The 23,295-nt window shown below is 43.9% G+C and overlaps 1 protein-coding gene across 1 annotated transcript in view; it reads right to left on the reverse strand.

The window, feature by feature from the left end:
• Positions 1 to 23,163, reverse strand: part of CHEK2 (checkpoint kinase 2) — an 88,456-nt gene extending 65,293 nt beyond the window's left edge. Inside the window, exon 1 of the mRNA XM_035724003.1 lies at positions 23,148 to 23,163. The gene's annotated coding sequence lies outside the window, so the exon portion shown is untranslated. The remainder of the gene's footprint in view (positions 1 to 23,147) is intronic.
• Positions 23,164 to 23,295: the final 132 nt, after the last annotated feature.

Below are 23,295 nucleotides of genomic sequence, written 5' to 3' on the forward strand. Positions count from 1 at the left end.
AGTGAAGCAAATTGAGCCCTCACCTCCCTCCCCACATCGTTCCCAATATAGAAAAAAATTTATCAGAACAAGTAAGAGGTTTTGACTAATTTGTGGTTATTTCTTCTCAGACTCTGTTGTCAGGCCCAATATTACGGATTGGATGTGTCTCCCCCCACCCCCCCAGAAAATTCATATGGTGAAGCCCTAACCCCCAGTGTGGCTATATTTGGAGATGGTGCCTCTAAGGAATTAAGGTTAAATGAGGTCGTATAAGATTCCCATCAGACAGGATTCGTGTCTCTATGAGAAAAGACACCAGGGAGCTCCCTCACTTGCTCCCTACACTCATGTACAAGGGAAGAATAACTTTTTTTTTTTTAAGATTTTATTTATTTGTCAGAGCACAGAGAGTGGCAGGCAGAGGGAGAATCAGGCGAGGAGCCTGCTTCAGGACTCGATCCCAGGACTCTGGGATCATGACCTGAGCCGAAGGCAGATGCTCAACCGACTGAGCCACCCAGGCATCCCACAAGGGAAAAAGATCTTGTAAGAAAGCCAGAGAGAAGGCAACCAGAAAGTGACTTCTCACCAGAAACTGAAACTGACCATGCTGGCACCTTGATCTTGGATTTCCGGCCTCCAGACCGTGAGAAAATTGACTTCTGTTAAGTCACCCAGTCCGCAGTATTTTATTATGGGGGCCTAACCTGAGTGATACACCTGGATTTGAATCCCAGCTCTGCCACCTATGTGTGTGAGGCCACAATTATGCCAAGCTTCATTTCCTCATCTTTAACATGGTGATAATAGAATGTATTTCACAGGGCTGTTGTAAGGATCAAATGAAATAAATTAAGCAAATTGCTTAGCCCAACACATAGCACATAGTAAGCACTCAAATGTGATTTTTAAAATTATAATGACTACTTTTGGGGCACCTGGGTGGCTCAGTCGTTAAGCGTCTGCCTTCGGCTCAGGTAATGATCTCAGGGTCCTGGGATCAAACCCTGCATCGGGCTCCCTGCTCGGCAGGAAGCCTGCTTCTCCCTCTCCTGCTCCCCCTGCTTGTGTTCCCTCTCTCGCTGTGTCTCTCTCTGTCAAATAAATAAAATCTTTAAAAAATAATTTTTTTAAATAAAATTATAATGACTACTTTTATTATTTTTACTTTGGCAACAAAGTCATGTCTTTCACTGCAGAGTCAACATTACCCATTCAGCAGAGTTTCAAGCACCTACTCTGTGTAAGCGAATGTTCAGCCCTGGGAGAGATGCACAGAACAGTTAGATGCATTCTATTTGGGGAGAGGGATTTTATACCAATAATCAAAACAATAATAAAAGTTCCCATTTACTCGGGAGATGGGCTGGCTCAGTCGGTGGAGCCTGTCACTCTTGCTCTCAGGGTCATGAGTTTAAGCCCCACAGTGGGTGTAGAGATTACTTAAAAAAAAAAAAAAAAATCAGGAAAAAAAAGTTCCCATTTGCTCCCAGTTACTATGTGTAGTACTTTACATGAATCCACCAAATTAAACCCAATTTAACTCACTTTACAGATGAAGAAACAAGCTCCCAGAAGATAAGAGTCAAGAGCTAGGATTCAAACACAGGTCTACCTAAGCCTATGCTCCTAGGGAGGCTGAACCTACCAAATTAAGTATCAGCCAAGAAGATTAAACAATTTGTAACCAGGGGCCATTTACCAGGGCATGCATCTTGCCAGAGGCAGGACTTGATCCAAGTCCCTGTTTCCAAGGCTTGCACATACTGCTTCACTGGGCATAGGGAGGGATCGCTCCCAGGTATAGTAACCACGTAAGAAGGTTTCAGGGGAGAGGGGGAGTAGAATCCAGAGAAGCAGAGAGAAGCTGTGTCAGGTGTCCCCAAGACCCACCCCAGATGCAATGACTCCCTAGGAAATCTCACAGGACTTGGTATATCATCCTACTCATGGTATGATGTATTACAGTGAAAGGATATAAAGGTAACTCAAGAAAGGGAAAAGGCACATGTGATGAAGTCCAATGGCAACCAGGTACAAGGTCTTAGGGGTCCTCTCCCAGGGAGTCACACAGGGCATGCTTCATTCCCCCTCTGGGACAAGCTGTGACAATCTGTGTGAAAATGTCATCTGTAAGGGAGGCTCATTAGAGACTCAGTACCCAGACTATTTCTTGGGCACTGGTCACATGAGTTCTCTGCCTAGCGTCTGCCACAATTCCAGACTCCCAGAAGGAAAACAGGTATTCAGCATAAACTACATTGTTTCTGCAAACAATTTAGGCACAGTGGGCCAGTCTTATCAATTCTGGGAATAAGTAAACTCTCCCCAAATCCAAATTCCCAGCCAAGGGCCAAGCTTGTCTGCAGGCTTTTCTAAGGATATGCAATCTCAGGACTGCTAGGTTAACTTGTTCCTGCACAGAAGCCAAGGGAAGTTCCCATTATAGCAGGGGGAATTATATAACAATCTATAACCAGAAAGGAAGGCACCCCCATTGCTGACAGGCTTTTTCCTGTCTCTGGCTGCCACCAGGGAAAGAGAAAGATGCTGCTTTGCTGAGTCAAGATAGCAGTCATGCCCCCTAGCGCATTCAATAGCAGGTGACAAATGCCTGCAGCAGACTTGGATGCAAAGCTTATACTGTGACTAACAATTTCTTTGGTTCTGTCACTTTTTTGTGACACGTTGAATATATCAGAGGTGGCCAGATGAAAAAATACAACACACCATTTTTTCATTTCCAGGGGTTGCTGTCAAGAGGCAAAAGAATCATCAGAAACATACCACCAGACTTCCAAGGGTTAAGGGCTTCAGGCAGGAAACAAACACATGGATGATGGTGGTGGGGGTGATGTATTGGGGAGGGGTGAGGTCTTCAAGGAAATGGAGTAGGTACCCCATCTCAAAGCTGGGGAGGAAACACTACTAGACTCTGGTAATAGTTGCCATGGAGACTGTGTTGACAGTCTCATGATTTTTTCAAGAGAGAGGTTGGAGGGGCGCCTGGGTGGCTCAGTCGTTGGGCATCTGCCTTCAGCTCAGGTCATGATCTGAGTGTCCTGGGATCGAGCCCCACATCGGGCTCCCTGCTCTGTGGGAAGCCTGCTTCTCCCTCTCCTGCTCCCCCTGCTTGTGTTCCCTCTCTCGCTGTCTGTCAAATAAATAAATAAAATCTTTAAAAAAAAAAAAAGAGAGAGAGAGAGAGAGAGGTTGGAATTGAGATTCCCTGCCCCAAGCAAGAAACACCTAACTCAGCTGGGGTAAGGGAAGGTACAGAATAGGCTTTACAGAGGAGGTGATGTGAGAGCAGTATAGTGTTAAAAAAAAAAAATGAGCACTCACCCAGTGGACTAAGGAAAGAAGAAATCAGGTTACAAATTATATTTGTGATACTACAGATTTCGCACAATCATACAGAACTGGGTTTCCCATCTAATGCTTCCTCTTACTCACTGTGTGACCTTGAGCAGTTTAGTGTCTGAGTTTCAGTCTTCTTATCTGTAAAACAGGGATGGCCATAGCACCACCCTCAACAATGAGGACATATAAATGGGACATGAGGAGTGAAGAGTATATAAAGTAGTGCACACGCAGTACTTAGCCCAGAGCCTGCCACTGCACTCAGCAACTATTAATAGAAGCACAGAAGGAGATGGGAGCTGAGAGGAAGGGCCCTTGGCCTCAACCTGGGGTTAGGGGCAGAATCATGGATGCTTCCTGAAGGCATTTGGCATTTTCAGATAGATAAGCAGGAGACAGCGGCATGCAAGTGAAGAAGAATCCTATTGCACTGGAAGTGGGAGAGTGACAGAGATGAGATTGAGAGAGAGGCAGCCAGGTCAGGAGGAACAATACAGTTGACCCTTGAGCAACACAGGTTTCAGCTGTAAGGGTCCACTTACGCATGGATATTTTTCGATACAGTTCAGTATGGTAAATGGATTTTCTCTTCCACATGATTTTCTTAATAACATTTTCTTCCCTCTAGCTTACTTGACTCTAAGAATACAGTGTATAATACATATAGCATGCAAAATATGTATCAATCAACTGTTAATGTTATTGGTAAGGCCTCTGGTCAACAGTTGGCTATTAGTAAAGTTTTTGGAAAGTCAGGAGTTGTATGTGGATTTTCTTTCTTTCTTTCCTCCTGTCCTCCTTTCTTTCTTTTTTCCTTTCTTTCTTTCTTTCTTTCTTAGATTTTATTTATTTATTTGAGAGAGAGAGAGTGAGAGAGAGCAAAAGCAGGGAGGAGAGGGAGAAGCAGGCTCCACACGAGCAGGGAGCCTGATGCGGGGCTGGATCCCATTACCCTGGGATCATGACCTGAGCTGAAGGCACCAACCCCTATGTGGTTGAAAATCCATTGGGGCACCTGGGTCGCTCAGTCAGTTAAGTGTCTGCCTTCAGCTCGGGCCATGATCCCGGGGTTCTGGGATGATGGATCCCTGCATCGAGCCCTGCATCGAGCCCCACATCGAGCCCTTCATCAGGCTCCTTGCTCAGCAGGGAGCCTGCTTCTCCCTCTCCCTCTGCCACCCCCTCCCTTAGCTTGTGCTCTCTCTCTCTCTATCAATAAATAAAATATATTTTTAAATGGTTAAAATGGTAAATTCTGTGTAATGTATATTTTTTAAAATATTTTATTTTTAAGTAATCACTATACTCAACGTGGGGCTTAAACTTACAACCCTGGAGCTACATGCTCTACTGACTGAGCCAGCCAGGTGCTCCATATAATATATATTTTACCACAATAAGAAAAAAGAAAGAAAGAAAATGTGGTCCTAACTACCAATGATATTTAAGCGTTGGCTCAGGAGCCATCATTTCTCTCCCTGCTGTTTTTATATGTATGTGTGCTTTCATCATTATGATATTTTATATTCTGTCTGGCTTCCTTGGTTTCAGATTCTCAGAGAAGTAGAGGAAAGCTCACTATAACCCCTATATATCTCTTATTCACAATAGTTACCAACCCCTGCTAGTATATGTTAGGAAAAAAAGGCACACACCACTAGAACCTCCCAGCATACGTTAGAAAAAAGAATGGCACACACCACTAGCAGGCTAGGTGGTTTGTGCTACAACATGAACCTAAGCCAACTTGCTCATACATAGCTGTTGGGTTCCTTTTGGTAGGTGTCAGAAACCACCAAGAATACTGGGTAGGTCAAAGTTAGCTACTCGACCATAACCTTGCTACCAGGACATTTTTGTCATCTCAAAAAGGAATCTTGTACCAGTAGGAATCCTCTTATCTTCTCCTTCTCCCCACCTCTTGCTCTAGGCCAATATTAACCTGTAGATTTGCCTAGTCTGGACATTTCTTACAAACAGAACCATACAATAAATGGTCTTTTGTAACTGGCTTCTTTCCCTTAGCATCAATGTACACATTTTTGGGGGCGCCTGGGTGGCTCAGTTGGTTGGGTGACTGCCTTCGGCTCGGGTCATGATCCCAGGGTCCTGGGATTGAGCCCCACATCAGGCTCCCTGCTCCGCGGGGAGGCTGCTTCTCCCTCTCCCTCTGCCACTCCCCCTGCTTGTGCTCTCTCTGTCAAATAAATAAATAAGGGCGCCTGGGTGGCTCAGCTGGTTAAGCGACTGCCTTCGGCTCGGGTCATGATCCTGGAGTCCTGGGATCGAGGAGCCTGCTTCTCCCTCTGACGCTCCCCCCTCTCATGTACTCTCTCTCTCTCTCATTCTCACTCTCTCAAAATAAATAAATAAATCTTTTTTTTTTCTCATTAAACTTTTGTTTTAATGGGTCTCAAAATTCTGTGACAGATTTTTGGTCAAGTTGTTTCCATTAAAAATTACTGATTTTAAAAACTAATAACTTAAAACTGCCACACACACAAAAAAAAAACATGGTCCACAAAACATTCTCCTTTCCTTCTGAAGGTTTTACGATGCATTGTCATCATTAACCAGTCTTTTACTATTAAACTTAAATGGCCAATTGACACAAACAGTTCTGAGATCATTCTTCCACCACTGATTAAGACTGGGGTGGCAGGTATTGGGGATAATATTCATTTAGCCTTCTGAGCTTTCTGGGCAGACTTGGTGACCTTGCCAGCTCCAGCTGCCTTCTTGTCCACTGCTTTGATGACACCCACAGCAACCGTCTGTCTCATGTCACGAACAGCAAAACGGCCCAGAGGAGGATAGTCAGAGAAGCTCTCAACACACATAGGCTTGCCAGGAACCATATCAACAATGGCAGCATTACCAGATTTCAAGAACTTGGGACCATCTTCCAGCTTTTTTCCAGATCGACGATCTATTTTATCCTTCAGCTCAGCAAACTTGCAAGCAATGTGAGCCGTGTGACAATCCAGCACAGGTGCATATCCAGCACTGATTTGGCCTGGATGGTTCAGGATAATCACCTGAGCCGTGAAGCCAGCTGCTTCCATTGGTGGGTCATTTTTGCTGTCACCAGCCACATTGCCACGACGAACATCTTTGACAGATACGTTCTTGACATTGAAGCCCACATTGTCCCCAGGAAGAGCCTCACTCAAAGCTTCATGGTGCATTTCAACAGACTTTACTTCAGTTGTAACATTGACTGGAGCAAAGGTGACCACCATCCCAGGTTTAAGAACACCAGTCTCGACTCGGCCCCCAGGGACAGTACCAATACCACCAATTTTGTAGACATCCTGGAGAGGCAGACGCAAGGGCTTGTCAGTTGGACGAGTTGGTGGCAGGATGCAATCCAGAGCTTCAAGCAGTGTGGTTCCACCGGCATTCCCATCTTTACGGGTGACTTTCCATCCCTTGAACCAAGGCATGTTAGCACTTGGCTCCAGCATGTTGTCACCGTTCCAACCAGAAATTGGCACAAATGCTACTGTGTCGGGGTTGTAGCCAATTTTCTTAATGTAGGTGCTGACTTCCTTAATGATTTCCTCGTATCTCTTCTGGCTGTAGGGTGGCTCAGTGGAATCCATCTTGTTAACACCAACAATTAGTTGTTTTACACCCAGTGTGTAAGCCAGAAGGGCATGCTCACGGGTCTGCCCATTCTTGGAGATACCGGCTTCAAATTCACCAACACCAGCAGCAACAATCAGGACAGCACAGTCAGCCTGAGATATGCCTGTAATCATATTTTTTATAAAGTCTCTGTGTCCTGGGGCATCAATGATGGTCACGTAATACTTGCTGGTCTCGAATTTCCACAGGGAGGTATCAATGGTGATAGCACGTTCACGGTCAGCTTTCAGTTTATCCAAGACCCAGGCATACTTGAAGGAGCCCTTTCCCATCTCAGCAGCCTCCTTCTCAAATTTTTCAATAGTTCTTTTGTCGATCCCACCACATTTGTAGATCAGATGACCAGTAGTGGTAGACTTGCCCGAATCTACGTGTCCAATGACGACGATGTTGATGTGAGTCTTTTCCTTTCCCATTTTGGTTTAGGTTGAGCAGTGGTTTTCACGACACCTGTGTTCTGGCGGCAAACCCATTGCGAAAAAGAATAAATCTTTTTTTTTTAAGATTTTATTTATTTATTTGAGAGAGAGAGAGAATGAGAGACAGAAAGCACGAGAGGGAAGAGGGTCAGAGGGAGAAGCAGACTCCCCGCTGAGCAGGGAGCCCGATGCGGGACTCCACCCCGGGACTCCAGGATCATGACCTGAGCCGAAGGCAGTTACTTAACCAACTGAGCACCCAGGCGCCCTAAATAAATAAATCTTAAAAAAAAAAAGAACACAGAAAGGCTGTAACTTTAAAAAAATAAATAAAAATCTTAAAAAAAATCTTTAAATAAATAAATGTATGTATGTACACATTTTTGTGTGGACATATATTTTCATTTTTCTTGGATCTATGCCTAGAAGTAGAATTGCTGGGTCATATGGTAACTATATGTTTAATCTATTGATAAACTGCCAAACTGTTTTCCAAAGTGGTTGTACTATCGCCAGTCTTACCACAATATATAAAGTTTCCAATTTCTCCATATCTTTGTCAATGCCTGCTACTGTCTTTTTAATTTAGCCATTCTAGTAGGTGGCAAAGTGCTACCTCACTGTAGTCTTGCTTTTTTTTTTTTTTTTTTTGAGCTGGAGGAGAGAGAGTGCAAGCAGGCAAGGAGGGGAGGGGCAAATGGAGAGGGAGAGAAAGTCTTAAGCAGGCTCCACGCCCAGCACAGAGCCCAGTCTCATAACATCCAGAGATGGTGACCAGTGTCCAAATCAAGAGTCAGGTGCTTAACCAACTGAGCCACCTGGGAACCCCCTCACTGTAGTTTTGATTTACATTTCTGACTAATGATGTTGAGCATATTATCCCTTACGTACTAGCCATTTATAAATCTTTTTTGAAGTAATGTCTATTCTCATCCTTTGCCCTTTTATTTTATTTTAAAGATTTTATTTTATTTTATTTTTAAGATTTTATTTATTTGACAGAGAGAGACACAGCGAGAGAGGGAACACAAGCAGGGAGAGTGGGAGAGGGAGAAGCAGGCTTCCCACGGAGCAGGGAGCCTGATGCAGGGCTCGATCCCAGGACCCTGGGCTCATGACCTGAGCCGAAGGCAGACGCTTAACCAACTGAGCCACCCAGGTGCCCTAAAGATTTTATTTCTCTATTTGCCAGAGACAGCGAGAGAGGGAACACAAGCAGGGGGAGTGGAAGAGGGAGAAGCAGACTCCCCGCCGAGCCAGAAGCCCGATGCGAGGCTTGATCACAGCACCCCAGGACCATGACCCGAGCTGAAGGCAGACGCTCAATGACTGAGCCACCCAGGTGCCCCATCATCCTTTGCCCTTTTATTTTTTTTTAAGATTTTATTTATTTATTTGAGAGAGAGAGAATGAGAGATAGAGAGCATGAGAGGGAAGAGGGTCAGAGGGAGAAGCAGACTCCCTGCTGAGCAGGGAGCCCGATGTGGGACTCAATCCCGGGACTCCAGGATCATGACCTGAGCCGAAGGCAGTCGCTTAACCAACTGAGCCACCCAGGTGCCCGATCCTTTGCCCTTTTAAAAACTGGGTTCTCTTTTTATTATTGAGTTAATTTTTCACCTACCGTGATACAATTCCCTTATTGGATATATGATTTGCAAATATTTTCTCCTATTTTGTGAGTTACCTTTTCACTTTCTTGATGATGTCCTTTGAACTACGAAAGTGTTTAATGTTGATGAGGTCAACTTCTCTTTTGTTACTTATGCTTTTGGTGTTGCAGTTAAGAAACCATTACCTAACCCAAGGTTACAAATATGTACCTCTGCATTTTCTTCTAAGAGCTTTATATTTTTAGCTCCTACATTTATGTCAGTAATCCATTTTGAGTTCATTTTTCTATATGGTGTTAGGCAGGGATCTAACCTCATTCTTTTGCATGTGGCTACCCAATTATCCCAACATCATTATTGAAAAGTTTGTTCTTTCCCCCATTGAATTTTCTTGGCATCCTTGTTGAGAATCAGCTGATCATAAATGTAAGGGTATATTTCTGAATTCTTAATTCTATTCCATTGATCTACACATCTATCCTCATGTCAGTAGGACACCGTTTTGGAATTGAAAAGTGTGTTGAGAAGCTGGAGCTAGCATACTGAATTAAGAATATGCAGATTATGACCTGGTGAGTGAGGGAACACAAGCCACCCACAGAGGATCAGCAGGTAGCTTTCTCATCATCTGAGTTCCCACTTTGGGGAAGTAAAAACCACAGGGTTGTTGTGATTGAAGGCACAGCTTCAAAACACACACACAAAGGGAGTACAGTCACAGGATTTATTACTTACAGATCCCAGAAGTGGGGTGGCAGGTGAGAAGGGGATGGGATGTAGGGAGAGGTGGCCAACACAATGAGCTGGAGGCAGGGCAGTTTTCTGTCCCAGGCCATGAGTGAGCAGGAGATAGAGAACAGGTAGCAAGCATCTATTATTTATAAGGTGGTTGAGGTAGAGAGCACTAACTTTTCATGGGCTTAACTCTACATGGGTTATTTGTGTTTTGTTTTTTTTTAAGATTTTATTTATTTATCTGACAGATAGAGACACGGCAAGAGAGGAAACACAAGCAGGGGGAGTGGGAGAGGGAGAAGCAGGCCTCCTGTGGAGCAGGGAGCCCGATGCAGGGCTCGATCCCAGGACCCCGGGATCATGACCTGAGCCAAAGGCAGACGCTTAACGACTGAGCCACCCAGGCGCCCCTGCATGGTTATTTTGAAAGGTGCCCTGGGAAAAGCAAAGTCCTAAATTCAAGTCCTTATTTAAATGTCCAGACTCTGGATGCGAACAGGACTATCATGCTGTAAAATGCCTATGTGGCAACTCAGAAAAACGAAAGTTGTTTTTCTCATCACAACAAGTTTGAGTCCATCAACTTCATTCTCCTTCTCCTTCTTCTTCTTTTTGTTAAGCTGGGCATGGAGCCTAATGTGGGGCTCGAAGTCACAACAGTGAGATCAAGACCTGAGCCATGATAGAGTCAGACACTTAACCAACTGAGCACCCAGATGGCCCTCATTCTTCTTTTTTAAGATTCTGTAGCGGGCACCTGGGTGGTTCAGTTGGTTAAGCAACTGCCTTCGCCTCAGGTCATGATCCTGGAGTCCCGGGATCGAGTCCCACATCGGGCTCCCTGCTGAGCAGGGAGTCTGCTTCTCCCTCTGACCCTCTTTCCTCTCGTGCTTTCTATCTTTCATTCTCTCTCTCAAATAAATGAATAAAATCTTTAAAAAAAAGAAAACAATATCTTTTAAAAAAAAAAGATTCTGTAGCTATTCTGACACCAGTGTAAAATTTCAATGTAATTCTGACACTAACCACCCACAGTTAGTGTGAGACTCCATAGATTTAAAAGCACAGGTTTAAGTCCAACAAGACTGCCCTTATTTCAGATGTCAGCCTCAAGTGGGGTCCTCAGGCCTTCCATACTTATGACAGGCAGGCTATGAATTCAAGAGGTTCCCATGACCCCTCTTAGAATCAATAATTCAGGGGCGCCTGGGTGGCTTAGTTGGTTAAGCGACTGCCTTCAGCTCAGGTCATGATCCTGCAGTCGCGGGATCAAGTCCCGCATTGGGCTCCCTGCTCGGCGGGGAGTCTGCTTCTCCCTCTGACCCTATTCCCTCTCGTGCTCTCTCTCTCTCATTCTCTCTCTCTCAAATAAATAAAATCTTTAAAAAAAAAGAATCAATAATTCACTAGAATGATTCATATAACTCAAAAGAAATTTCTATTTGTGACTACAGTTGTATGAAAGATACAAATGAAGAGACACATAGTTCAAGATCTGGGAGGGTCCTGAACAGAGAGCTTCTCTAAGACCTCTCCCTATGGAATCAGGGCATGTCAACCTCCCAGGCACATCAATGTGCTCAACAACGAGGAAGCTCTACTGAGCTTTGGTGTCCAGAGTTTTTATTGGGGTTTTATTATATAAATATCATTGATTGAATATTGGCCATGTGGTTGAATTCCACCGGCAGCCTCCCTCCCATTGCTGATGGCTGGGCTGGCTCAAAGTCCCCATCTTCTAATCACATAGTTGGTCTTTCCAGTGACCAGCCCCATCTGGAGTCATCTCATTCATTAGCATAAACTCAGGAGTGATCCAAGATGCTCAAGAATAACAAAGACACATTTATTGTTCAGGAGATTCCAAGGATTTACAGTATCCCTCCAGGGGCATCTGGGTGGCTCGGTCCATTAAGTGTCTGACTTCGGCTCAGGTCATGATCTCGGGGTCCTGGGATTGAGCAAGCCCTGCATCAGGCTCCCCACTCAGCAGGGAGTCTACTTCTCCCTCTCCCTCTGCCCCTCCCCCCACTTGTTCTCTCTCTCTCTCTCTCTCTCAAATAAATAAATAAAATCTTTAAAATATATATATATATAGGGTGCCTGGGTGGCTCAGTTGGTTAAGCAACTGCCTTCAGCTCAGGTCATGATCGGAATCCTGAGACTGAGTCCCACATTGGGCTCCCTGCTCAGTGGGGAGTCTGCTTCTCCCTCTGACCCTCTTCCCTCTCATGCTCTCTATCTCTCATTCTCTCTCAAATAAATAAATAAAATCTTTAAAAAAATAAAATAAAATAAAATAATAAAATATATATATATAAGAAAAACTGTAGACCACATCACAGGGTTATGCAGGCAAAACATCTCTGGGTAAAACTTTATTAATAAACCCAAGGGGTTTTTTTTGTTGTTGTTTGTTTTCTAAAGTTTATTTATTTATTTATTTGACAGAGAGAGGCAAAAGTAGGCAGAGCGGCAGGCAGAGGAGAGGGAGAAGCAGACTCCCTGCTGAGCAGAAAGCCCAATGCAGGGCTCGATCCCAGGACCCTGGGATCATGACCTGAGCTGAAGGCGGATGCTCAACTGAGCCATCCAGACGCCCCTGTTTGTTTGTTTTTAAAACACATGTGAGAACTGTGAAAAACAAGTTAAATGAATAGCTAAGAATGTGTACAGGAGCCCCTCTATTGTTCTTCAGGACAATATGGAAACAAGAGAGGTGCCTCACTGCTCAAACCAGTTGCCTATTTATTCTGCCCTAGTCATGGGCACCAAGGAAACCAAGGAAATTTGTGGGCATTCTCAATGACATTAACCCCAAAGAGCTTTGTGAAAATCCTTAATTTCGTGTTTTCAAGCCTACTCTTGGCAGAATACATTTCATAAGGTACTTCAAGAATTTAACATAAGAGCACTTGTCATTACCTCCCCTCTTCCGGATCTAAAAGTACCACAAACATTTAATATACTAGAAACACCTGTTTGGATGCAAAAGATGGCAATTATTACTAGAGAGAAGGACAAATGTATGCAAAAATCTGGAGGTGAGTAAGAGGAGCTGAGAGAAATTCAATAGGAAACAGAAGAAAAGGGGCGCCTGGGTGGCTCAGTCGTTAAGAGTCTGCCTTCAGCTCAGGTCATGATCCCAGGGTCCTGGGATCAAGCCCTGTATCAGGCTCCCTGCTCAGCCGGGAGCCTGCTTCTCCCTCTTCCACTCCCCCTGCTTGTGTTCCCTCTCTCGCTGTGTCTCTCTCTGTCAAATAAATAAATAAATAATCTTAAAAAAAAGAAAGAAAAAAAAAAAAACAGAAGAAAATCCAAACTGCTGGATGCAGACATCAGGTGGGGAGTGGGAAGAGATGAAGCTGGAAGGTAGGAAAGGGAGGGATCCTGAAGGAACTGGAGCCTGGTAAGGAGGCTAAACCTCCACACCCAAGAGCAACAGGGAGTCATGGAAGGGTTTAAAGCAGGGGAGCAACACATCAGGATGGCATGTTGGACAAATATCTCTGTCTATGCCATTGTTAACAGGCTGGAGGAGCAAGAGTTGAGTAGGGTGACTAGCTAGGAGATTCCAGCAAGCAAGAGATCATGGAGGGATGCCTGGGTGGCTCAGTTGGTTAAGCGTCTGCCTTCAGTCCAGGTCATGATCCCAGGGTCCTGGGATCGAGTCCCACATCAGGCTCCTTGCTCAGCAGGGAGCCTGCTTCTTCCTCTGCCTGGTTGTGTTCTCTCTCTGTCTCACAAATAAAATCTTTAAAAAAAAAGAGAGAGATCATGGAGCCTATGGGGTCATAGTGATACTGATATCCCCAGTTTTCAGCCAAGTCCTACTTGCTTACGTGAGGAAGCTGCCACACACTGGGACTGTGCTTATCAAACAGGTGATAATATCTGCCATGTCCCTTCTCTTCTGCTCTAGGCTTCCTTGTTGATATTGACCTGAGAAGCCACGTGTAGATGCCTCCGCACCACTATCAGTGCTCCCCATGACCATGCCAATGTCCAGATGACCCAGTTAGTCAACTAATAATTAACAAGAAAAAAAGAAGACAGGGGAGCTAGACTAAAGGAGACTCAAGACACAAGGAAACCTAATGCACTGTTGAATTGTAATGCCATCAAACCAACTATAAAAAAACTAGGGACATTTGGGAAAATGTGATTACTGATTAGGTGATTTTATTTATTTATTTTTTTTAAGATTTTATTTATTTGACAGAGAGAGACACAGCAAGAGAAGGAGTACAAGCAGGGGGAGTGGGAGAGGGAGAAGCAGGCTCCCCGTTGAGCAGAGAGCCCAATGTGGGACTCAATCCCAGGACCCTGGGATCATGACCTGAGCTGAAGGCAGACGCCTAACGACTGAGCCACCCAGGCACCCCTGATTAGGTGATTTTAAAAAATTACTGGGATGCCTGGGTGGCTTAGTCGGTTAAGCGTCTACCTTCAGCTCAGGTCGTGATCCCAGGGTCCTGGGTTTGAACACCGCATCGGGCTCCCTGTTCAGCAGGGAGTCTGCGTCTACCTCTCCCTCTGCCTGCCGCTCCCCCTGCTTGTGCTCTCTCCCTCTCTCTCTGACAAATAAATAAATAAAATCTTTTTAAAAAATTCTTACTTTTGGGGACACCTGTTAGCGTCTGCCTTTGGCTCAGGTCATGATCCCAGGGTCCTGGGATGGAGTTCCACATCTGGCTCCTTGCTCAGCAGGGAGTCTGCTTCTCCCTCTCCTGCTCCTCCTGTTTGTGCTCTCTCTCTCTCTGACAAATAAATAAATAAAATCTTTAAAAAAATTATTAATTTTGTTAGATGTGATAATAGCATTGTGGAGTTTTTTTTTTTTAAGTATTTGTTAGAGATAAACACCAAATCATTCACAGATAAAAATATGATTCTGGGATTTGCTTTAAAGTAATCATGAAAAATTCCCATGACCTAACAGTATTTCCTATTTACATATTATAGCTCTTTATTATCCTCATATGCAGTTTTTTCATACCTGTCACCATCATATCTCAATACTTTTATGATCTAAACATTTACGAACAAATGCTGCTTTTGAGAAGGTGCCACACGTTTGGAATGTTAGTGGTACCATCTGACTGTGCAGTTTTTACTCCATCCTTGATAAGAGAGGGTGCTGTCATTTTTTTTTAAAGATTTTTATTTATTTAAGAGAGAGAGAGTGAGAGAGAGCATGAGAGGAGAGAGGGTCAGAGGGAGAAGCAGACGCCCTGCTGAGCAGGGAGCCCGATGTGGGACTTGATCCTGGGACTCCAGGATCATGACCTGAGCTGAAGGCAGTCGCTTAACCAACTGAGCCACCCAGGCGCCCCGGTGCTGTCATTTTTAAGTAGGAGCATTAATTCCCTAGGGATTGTGATGGTCAATTTTATGTGTCAACTTGACTAGGCTAAATGATGGCCAGATAGCTGGTAAAAGGTTGTTTCTGAATATGTCTGTGAAGGTGTTTCCAGAAGAGATTTGCATTTGATAGGTGAACTGAGTAAAGCAGATGGCCTTCCAAAGTGAGTGGGCATCATGCAATCCATTGAGGACCAAAAGTGAACAAAAAGGCAGAGGAAGGGTGAATTGCTCTTTCTCTCTGCTCCGGCTTCGACATCCATCTCCTTCTGCCCTTGAACAAAAAAATGCTCCTGGTTCTCAGGCTTTCAGACTCAGTGGAGAGCTACACCATCAACCCCTTAATTCACAGGCCGTCAGACCCAGCTGAATTACATCACCAACTTTCAGGGTTCTCCAGCTCGCAAACAGAAGTGGTTTGGGACTTCTTAGTCTCCATAAACGTGTGATTCAGTTCCCATAATAGATTTCCTCTTACGTATATATCTTATTGGTTCTGTTTTTTGGGAGAACCTTGACTAATAGAGGAATCTTCCCTCCTATATGCATTCTGTGGGTGCTCAGCAGCAAAGAATGTTTCCATTTGCTTATGGAAAGCAGTGATAGTGATCCTGGCTTTGGAATCAGCCAAATCTAAAACCATCAATACAAACTGTGAGACCTTGAGACACTTCCCTCACCTCTCTGAATCTTAGCTTCTTATCCTGCAAAGTGGTGCTATTGACACCATAATACAGAGTTGTGGTGATGCTGACAAAAAGCACACTTAGCACAGTGTCTGGTATAGTAAATGCTCAGTAAATGCTTGCTGCTAGTGTTAATTGCTTCTCTTGGTCTTTTGTCTTCTTTAACCTTGTGTCTGAGTCTGGTCAGGCTTTATATAACAAATACTATAAATAACAGAAATTTGTTTCTCATGGTTCCGGAGACTGAGAAATCTGAGATTAGTGCCAGCAGATTCTGTGTCTGGTGACAACCTTCAAAATAAAAAGTGCCAAGTCCACCCCAAGTCCCTCTTTTCCTGTTGAGTCTGCAATTGACTGTGAATGCTAGGGCATGAGAGCTCTCCCTGCCAAAACCTCCCAACTCCATTTTTTATGATTTCCCATTACTGATTTTCACACAACCCACTTCCTAGTTCAAAGATGCCCATCTTTTCGCCTGGTGTCCTCATCTGGTGGAAGGGGTAAGGGCGTTGTCTTGAGTCTTTCATAAGGGCATTAATCCCATTCGTGAAGGCTCCACCCTCCCATAGACCCTAATCCCTATCACATAGGCCCCACCTTCTAATAACCATTACAATAAGGATTAGGATTTCAACAAAAGAATTTGGTGGGGGGTGGGGGTAGAGGGAATAACACAAATACTCATTCTTTGCACTTGTCCTGTTGAATGTGTTTGTTTCAAAAGCATTTATCTGGGGCACCTGGCTGGCTCAGTCAATAAAGCATACAACTTTTAAACTCAGGGTTGTGAGTTCAAGCCTCATGCTGGGTGGAGGGATTACTTAAAGATAAAAAAATCTTAAGAAAAAAACAAAAAGAGGGGCACCTGACTGGCTCAGTTGGAGGAGCATCTGGTTCTTGATCTCAGGGTCGTGAGTTCAAGCCCCATGTTGGGTGGAGAGATTAGTTAAAAAATAAAATCTTTATTTATTTATTTTCTTAATTTATTTATTTGACAGAGAGAGGGAGAGATCACAAGTAGGCAGACAGGCAGGCAGGCAGGCAGGCAGGCAGGCAGAGGGAGAGGGAGAAGCAGGCTTCCCGCGGAGCAGGGAGCCCGATGCGGGGCTCAATCCCAGGAGCCTGGGCTCATGACCTGAGCCGAAGGCAGACACTTAACTGACTGAGCCATCCAGGTGCCCCAAATCTTTATTATTTTTAAAAAAGATTTATTTATTTGTTTAAGAGAGAGAGAGAGAGCCTGAGCACGGGAAGGAGCAGAGAGAGAGGGAGGAACAGAGGAAGAGAGAGAAGCAGACTGCCCACTGAGCAGGGAGCCCGACGTGGGGCTCTATCCTAGGACCCTGAGATCACAATCCTAGTGGAGGGCAGACGCTTAACTGACTGAGCCACCCAGGCGCCCCTCTTGCTAAATTCTATTAATCGATGGCAATTAATTAGGTAGACAAATTATTTATCGTCTCTAAGCTTTAGTTTTATCATCTTTATATAGAATAATACATATACATGTGGTGCAGTTATGAGAGTAAAATGTGAAAATGAGGAGATTTGTATATGTTATATGATGTTTTGGAATATAGGTGAGGTTTGGTTGGGTGAGGCCTGGAGCTGACGGCCAAGAAAAAAAATTCTTAAAAAAAAAAAAAAGAATTCTTGAGACGTCTTTGGTGCAAAATGATGGTTTCATTAAAGCATGGGGACAGGACCCGTGGGCAGAAGGAGCTGAAGCACCGGGGTTGTGAGGGGCGCCTGATTATATATTTGGGAGGTGGGGGTAAGGAAAATGCGAGGTTTTCAAAAGAATTTCTGTATGCTAGAAAGGACCTACAAGATATTGGAGGCCTTGCCATAGTCAAGTTAAGGTGGTTTTCCCTTTTCCAGTTAAGGTTGTTTTTTCCTTCTAGCAAAGCATTAACTTTAAGACAGTTGGGAGTTTCCTTCTGGAAGTTAGGTTATTGATAAGAATGCTTTTTTTCTTGTAAATCACTAAGACATTTTGTAAACTGAGGGAGACTCTTGTCTACAGGACTATAATTTCTATAAGTTAACCATTTGTTTTTCCTTTCCCTTAGTTTTGGGCAGCCAGGAGTGCCTGAGGAATGTCATACAGATCCCACGGGGGGGGGGGGGGGGGCGGTGCTGCAGGGTGTCAGCTTGTGCTTTCTCCTCAGCTTGCCTTCTGCCCCTTCCTCATTATACACTAGCACACAGATGTGTATGTGCACATGTTACCGAATGACCTATCATAGCCACTAACTCAGAAAATGAACAGGTGAGCCTTGGCATGCTGCCTAGCCAACTGCTTCATCCCGGGAAATCCCATGGGGGCTGGACAAATCAAAAGCATAGCTCCTGGTTGGCTTGCCAACACTGTTGCTAAACAAACTCAGATAAACTCATAACAGGTGAAGCCTTATCACTCAAAGACAAGAGTTGGGATAGGAGGGAGAAATTTATTTGGGGGTAGGTGGCCGACTCAAGCCTTAACAACTGACCTCTCTCCCTGCAAGACGGATACCTAGAGTTTTATAGCAAGAGCTTCAGGCAGACAGCGAGTGATCATGGCTGGGGTTTGGGGCATTCTGCCCACCATCGAGGGCACAGAAGAGGATGTATGGGGTGTGGCCTTCTAGGCATTCTGTTGCTATACGGGCTTTTCTGGACTGGCAATTGGAATGTTGTAAATTGTCAATGCCTCAAGAAAGTGCAATGAGAAATAACTGTTGGGGTCTATAATTGCACAAGACAGCTCACGTGTGCCCACACATACACACACAAATAAGAAAAAAGACTAGAAGTGATGAGGGAGCGGAAGGCAAGCTGAGCACAAAGCACAAGCTGACACCTTGCAACTACCCCCCTGCCCCTCTATCTGGGGATCGTCAATTAAATCTTTTTCAATTTTAATGTATATGTGTATATAAGGTAGTATTCAATGAATACTTGAAAAATGTACAAATTGTTGATCCATACCTGTGCATGAGCTGTATTCTTCACAGCAACAGAGCTCAGTTAAATGCAACTGCAAGTAGGTTACTATAAGGTGTTTAAGATAAAATTTCTTCTAGTCGGTTTTTCTCTAATATAAGTGCCTGTTTGACTTTACCTGTTACTCTTGTTAAATAAAGTTTGTATGTTGCATTTATATAAAAAAAAAAAATGGGTGGGATCTCTTCCAGGAAACTCCCAACTATCTTAATGTTAATGCTTTGCTCCAGAGAAAAACAACCTTAGCTTGACAACAGCCAGTCCTCCAGCATCCCAAGGGTCTTCTTTAGCATAGTTAAGTCCATTTGGACACCTCCTTAAATCCTTACCTCCCCCCAGACCCGCCCCAATGCCCAAGTATATAACCAGCCATTCCTCACAACCCCAGTGCTGCGGCTCTTTCTTCCCATGGGTCTCATCTGTGTGCTTAAGATCACTTTTTTTTTTTTAAGATTTCATTTCTTTATTTGACAGAGAGAAAGAGCACAAGCAGGGGGTAGTGAGTGGCAGGCAGAGGCAGAGAGGGAAGCAGGCTCCTCGCTGAGCAGGGAGCCCGATGCGGAACTCGATCCTAGGACCCTGGGATCATGACCTGAGCCAAAGGCAGTGGCTTAACCAACTGAGCCACCCAGGCGCCCTGAAGATCACCTTTTTTGCACTGAAGACATCTCAAGAATTCTTTCTTGGCCGTTGGCTTCGAACATCACCAACATTCTGCAACTACATCAAGAAGGATATTCATATAATGGAGCTTCCTGTGGGATGGTATGAAGGCTTTTTTTTTTTTTTTTTTGCTTCTGTGTACTTTTATCACCACCTGCAATCATTTTCTACTAGACTGTGTTAGTTTTATAGCCAAAAAATATTGTTGTTTTTAAAAAGATAACAGATAAGATTAGCCACCAGTTGAACTGAGTCAGGAGGGTATTGTCTAAAGGTCTTTATGTCTGGGGGCACCTGGGTGGCTCTGTTAAGCATCTACCTTCGGCTCAGGTCATGATCCCAGGGCTCTGGGATTGAGCCCCACATCGGGCTCCCTGCTCAGTGGGGAGCCTGCTTCTCCCTCTCCAGCTTTGCCTGTCTCTCCCCCTACTTGTGCTCTCTCTCTCTCTCTCTGTCAAATAAATAAAATCTTTTTAAAAAAATGTCTATGTCTGACCCAGCAGTTGCCTGAGAGGTTAACTGGAAGTCACCTAGAGGCAAGCCTAGACTGTTAACTGAAAAGAAGAAATGCCCTGGGTGGCCACCATCAAATTCTGTACCTGCTCTTCTCAGGTTTCTGTAGGAGACAATGCATAATAATCCTCAGTCTTTTGCTTTGCTGCCAGGGTCTGAAGCCAAAAGGAGTCAGTCTCTCTGAGACACACTCTACTGAGGTTTTCCCTTATTCCTCCAAAGCACTTTCTGCCAGGAAATTCAATGGGATGGAGGAAAGCCTAGCAGTTTAGGACAAGATCTAGAGTCTCAGACCTGCAACTGAACCCCTTCACTTATAAATAAGGGAGCTGGGGATGAAATTTGCCTCAATCTTCTTACAAGTAAAATGGGGGGGATAAGAAAAGCATCCAATTCATGTGAGGAATACTTAATTTGGGTAAAGAGCACATGCAAATAGGCAGTATTTAATAGATTATTAATTCTAGGGCACCTGGGTGGCTCCATCAGTTTAGCGCCTTTGGCTCAGGTCATGATCCCAGGGTCCTGAGATGGAGCCCCACATCAGGTTCCCTGCTCAGGGGGGAGTCTGCTTCTCCCTCTCCATCTGCCCCTCCCCCCTGTTCGAGCTTGCTCTCTCCCCTCCCAAAATAAATAAAATCTTTTAATAAATAAATAAATCTAGTACATTGCCTGATAAGGGATATACAACTAGTACAGAATTGTGAACTACAGAATGAATTTGGATAGGCATTCAAGAAATACAATTAGGTGGAAAGGGGTTTCAGAATGATGTAGAGTCTGATAACTGTAAGGGCCGATGGCAGGCTGCCACAAGACAGGCCACTTTTGCATGAACATTATTTTGAGTTAAAAGCAATTAAAACCCAGCAGATTCAAGAAAAGTTCTTTACCACCCCCTCAACTGCCTGCTTTACCAGGAACACAGCCATTAACAGATTCCTCTTTACCTAAGAAACTTAGTAATAAGGCAACCTTTGTTTTCCAAAAACATCTCTCACTTTCCTTCTAATGGTCTTCCTCTTTGTATTCTTGATCCCAACCTCTCTCCTTAGCTCATGTAAGCCTCTTGTTGATCATGTTTGGAATTTCTTTTGTCTATGTGGATTTCCTGTATGCACAAAATTAAATTTGATTTTCTCTTGTAAATCTGTCTCACGTCAATTTGATTCTCAGTCCAGCTGGAGGGACTTGAAGGAAAGAGGAAAATTATTCCTGACACTCCCTTTTCATAAATATATATTTAAATTTATATGTGTATATAACATCATCTGGAAGGATATTTTTTTTTCAGGGGAATAATGAGGTGGCCATTTGTAGAAATGATCCAGGAGACTATCTTTTATATTGAAGTAAGTAGGGTGTTACCTTATGGAGGCAAAACTGGATTGTAAATGCCACTAAGAAAACTTAAATCTGATCCGTTATATTACATTAGTCAGAAGAGGTTCATTCATTTTTTTCTTAGACCATAATGAGGGCAGTGAAAAAGGGAGAAAGATGAAGAGAATATAGAAGCATTTCACAAGTAAAGCCCATAGGATTTGCTGACTGATTACGTATGGAGGTGAATGAAAAAGAGGCATCAATAATGATGCTTAGGTTTTTGGTTAGAAAGAGAAAAGCATCTTCTGACGACTAGCCTGGTATTAGCTATCAGATAGGCTTTGGTGTCTTCCTGTTAAACAATTTCACAGAATATCAACATCAGACAAGGACTGAGACAGGGACTTCGATGGATCAAGATAAAAACAAGATCACTTCATAATCATGTCTGAACACAGATAAAAAGTGAACATGGTGCAAACCACAAAATTGTCCAAACATCCCCCTGGCTAATATGAAGGGCTTTGCTTCCTTACCAATTATAGGTTTAGCTTCCCTTTATTCTTCCTACCTTCTAGAAAAGATCAACTAAGTTACCCAGTCATAGAATTATCCCTCCTTCCTGACAGTATTAATTCCAGAACAAAGCCCTGCTTTCTTGAACCTTCCCCAAAATCACCTAAGACAGTCCCAAGTCCTATAAGAAGCTTTTTCTAATACCTCCTTACTGAGACACCTCCTCACTATAAGCACTCAGTAAATCCTTGTTCAATTATAGGTGTGTTTTTGGTGGGTTTTGGCTAAAGGGCATTGACTTTGGTATAAGCAACCAGACTGGATGATAGTGTCATTCTCTGGGATGGGAAAAATGGTGATACAGGAAAGTGTTGGGGTTCGGAGCCAATGTGGGCAGAAAGAGCTGTACTGGGGTCATGAGGAGTGGCCGATTATATACTTTCAAATTGGAAGGGGGTTAGGGATAGCGAAAGTCTCTAAGGAATTTTGGAAGCAAGTTTTCCAGGACCTTGAGGGGGCTAGCTATTGTTAGGAAAAGGTCATTTATCACTTTCTAATAAAACCTTAGTCATGAGATCCTTTAGATGTATATCGATGGGTCATGCTTGGAGGATGATTGCTAACATGTATCTTGGGGGGTAAAGATAAAGGAAGTTTCCAAAGGAATTTCGATATGTTAAAGTAGCCTTTCAGGATCCTGGAGGTCAGGCTAATGTCCAGCTAAGATTGCCTTTTCCCCCTAGGAAAGTATTAACATTGAGGCAGCTCTGAGTTCCTAGAGGAATGTCACTCTACCTGTTTCAAGGACTTGTCAATGGACTGTAATTAGTAAGGGAATTTAATTTTTCTTTTGCCTTTATTTCCCACATCATTTGGGGTGGACCAACTGTGCTAGCCCCTCTGGCAAGAAAGTCTCTGGAGCTAGACCGAGGCTGGAAGACTTGCCAGTACCGCTCACAGCAGTCAGGTTTTTACAGAGCCTCCAACTTGTTCCCCCTAAGGCAACACCAACTTCATTTATATTAAAACATGTTAAGAATTAATGGCTGATGTTTAATGATTATGTGTTATGTGCCAAGCACTGTTCTAAGAGATCTAGTTTTGTTTGTTTTCTAAAGTAGGATCTATGCCCACCGTGGAGCTTGAACTCACCAACCCCCCTGCCTAGATCAAGAGTTGCATGCTCTACTGAGCCAGCCAGGTGCCTCAGAATCCACATGTTTTAATTCATTTACTTCTCCCATCAATCATAAGAAGATAGGTATTATTATTACCAGGTTTTACTGTTGAGAAAACTGAGGTACAGACGTGTGCGGATTGGAACTTACTTCACATTCAAGGCTTCAGAGGCATCCTCCGGCAGCAGCCGACTAAGCTGAGGCAGCCATGTTAGTTGTAGTCCGCTGGAACTGCAACTCCCGGCATCCCTCGCGGTAGCAGCTCTCTACACACAACAAATCCCGGCGTGCCCCTGGG

This window comes from Zalophus californianus, chromosome 14, assembly GCF_009762305.2.
Source record: "Zalophus californianus isolate mZalCal1 chromosome 14, mZalCal1.pri.v2, whole genome shotgun sequence".
Lineage (NCBI taxonomy): Eukaryota > Metazoa > Chordata > Mammalia > Carnivora > Otariidae > Zalophus > Zalophus californianus.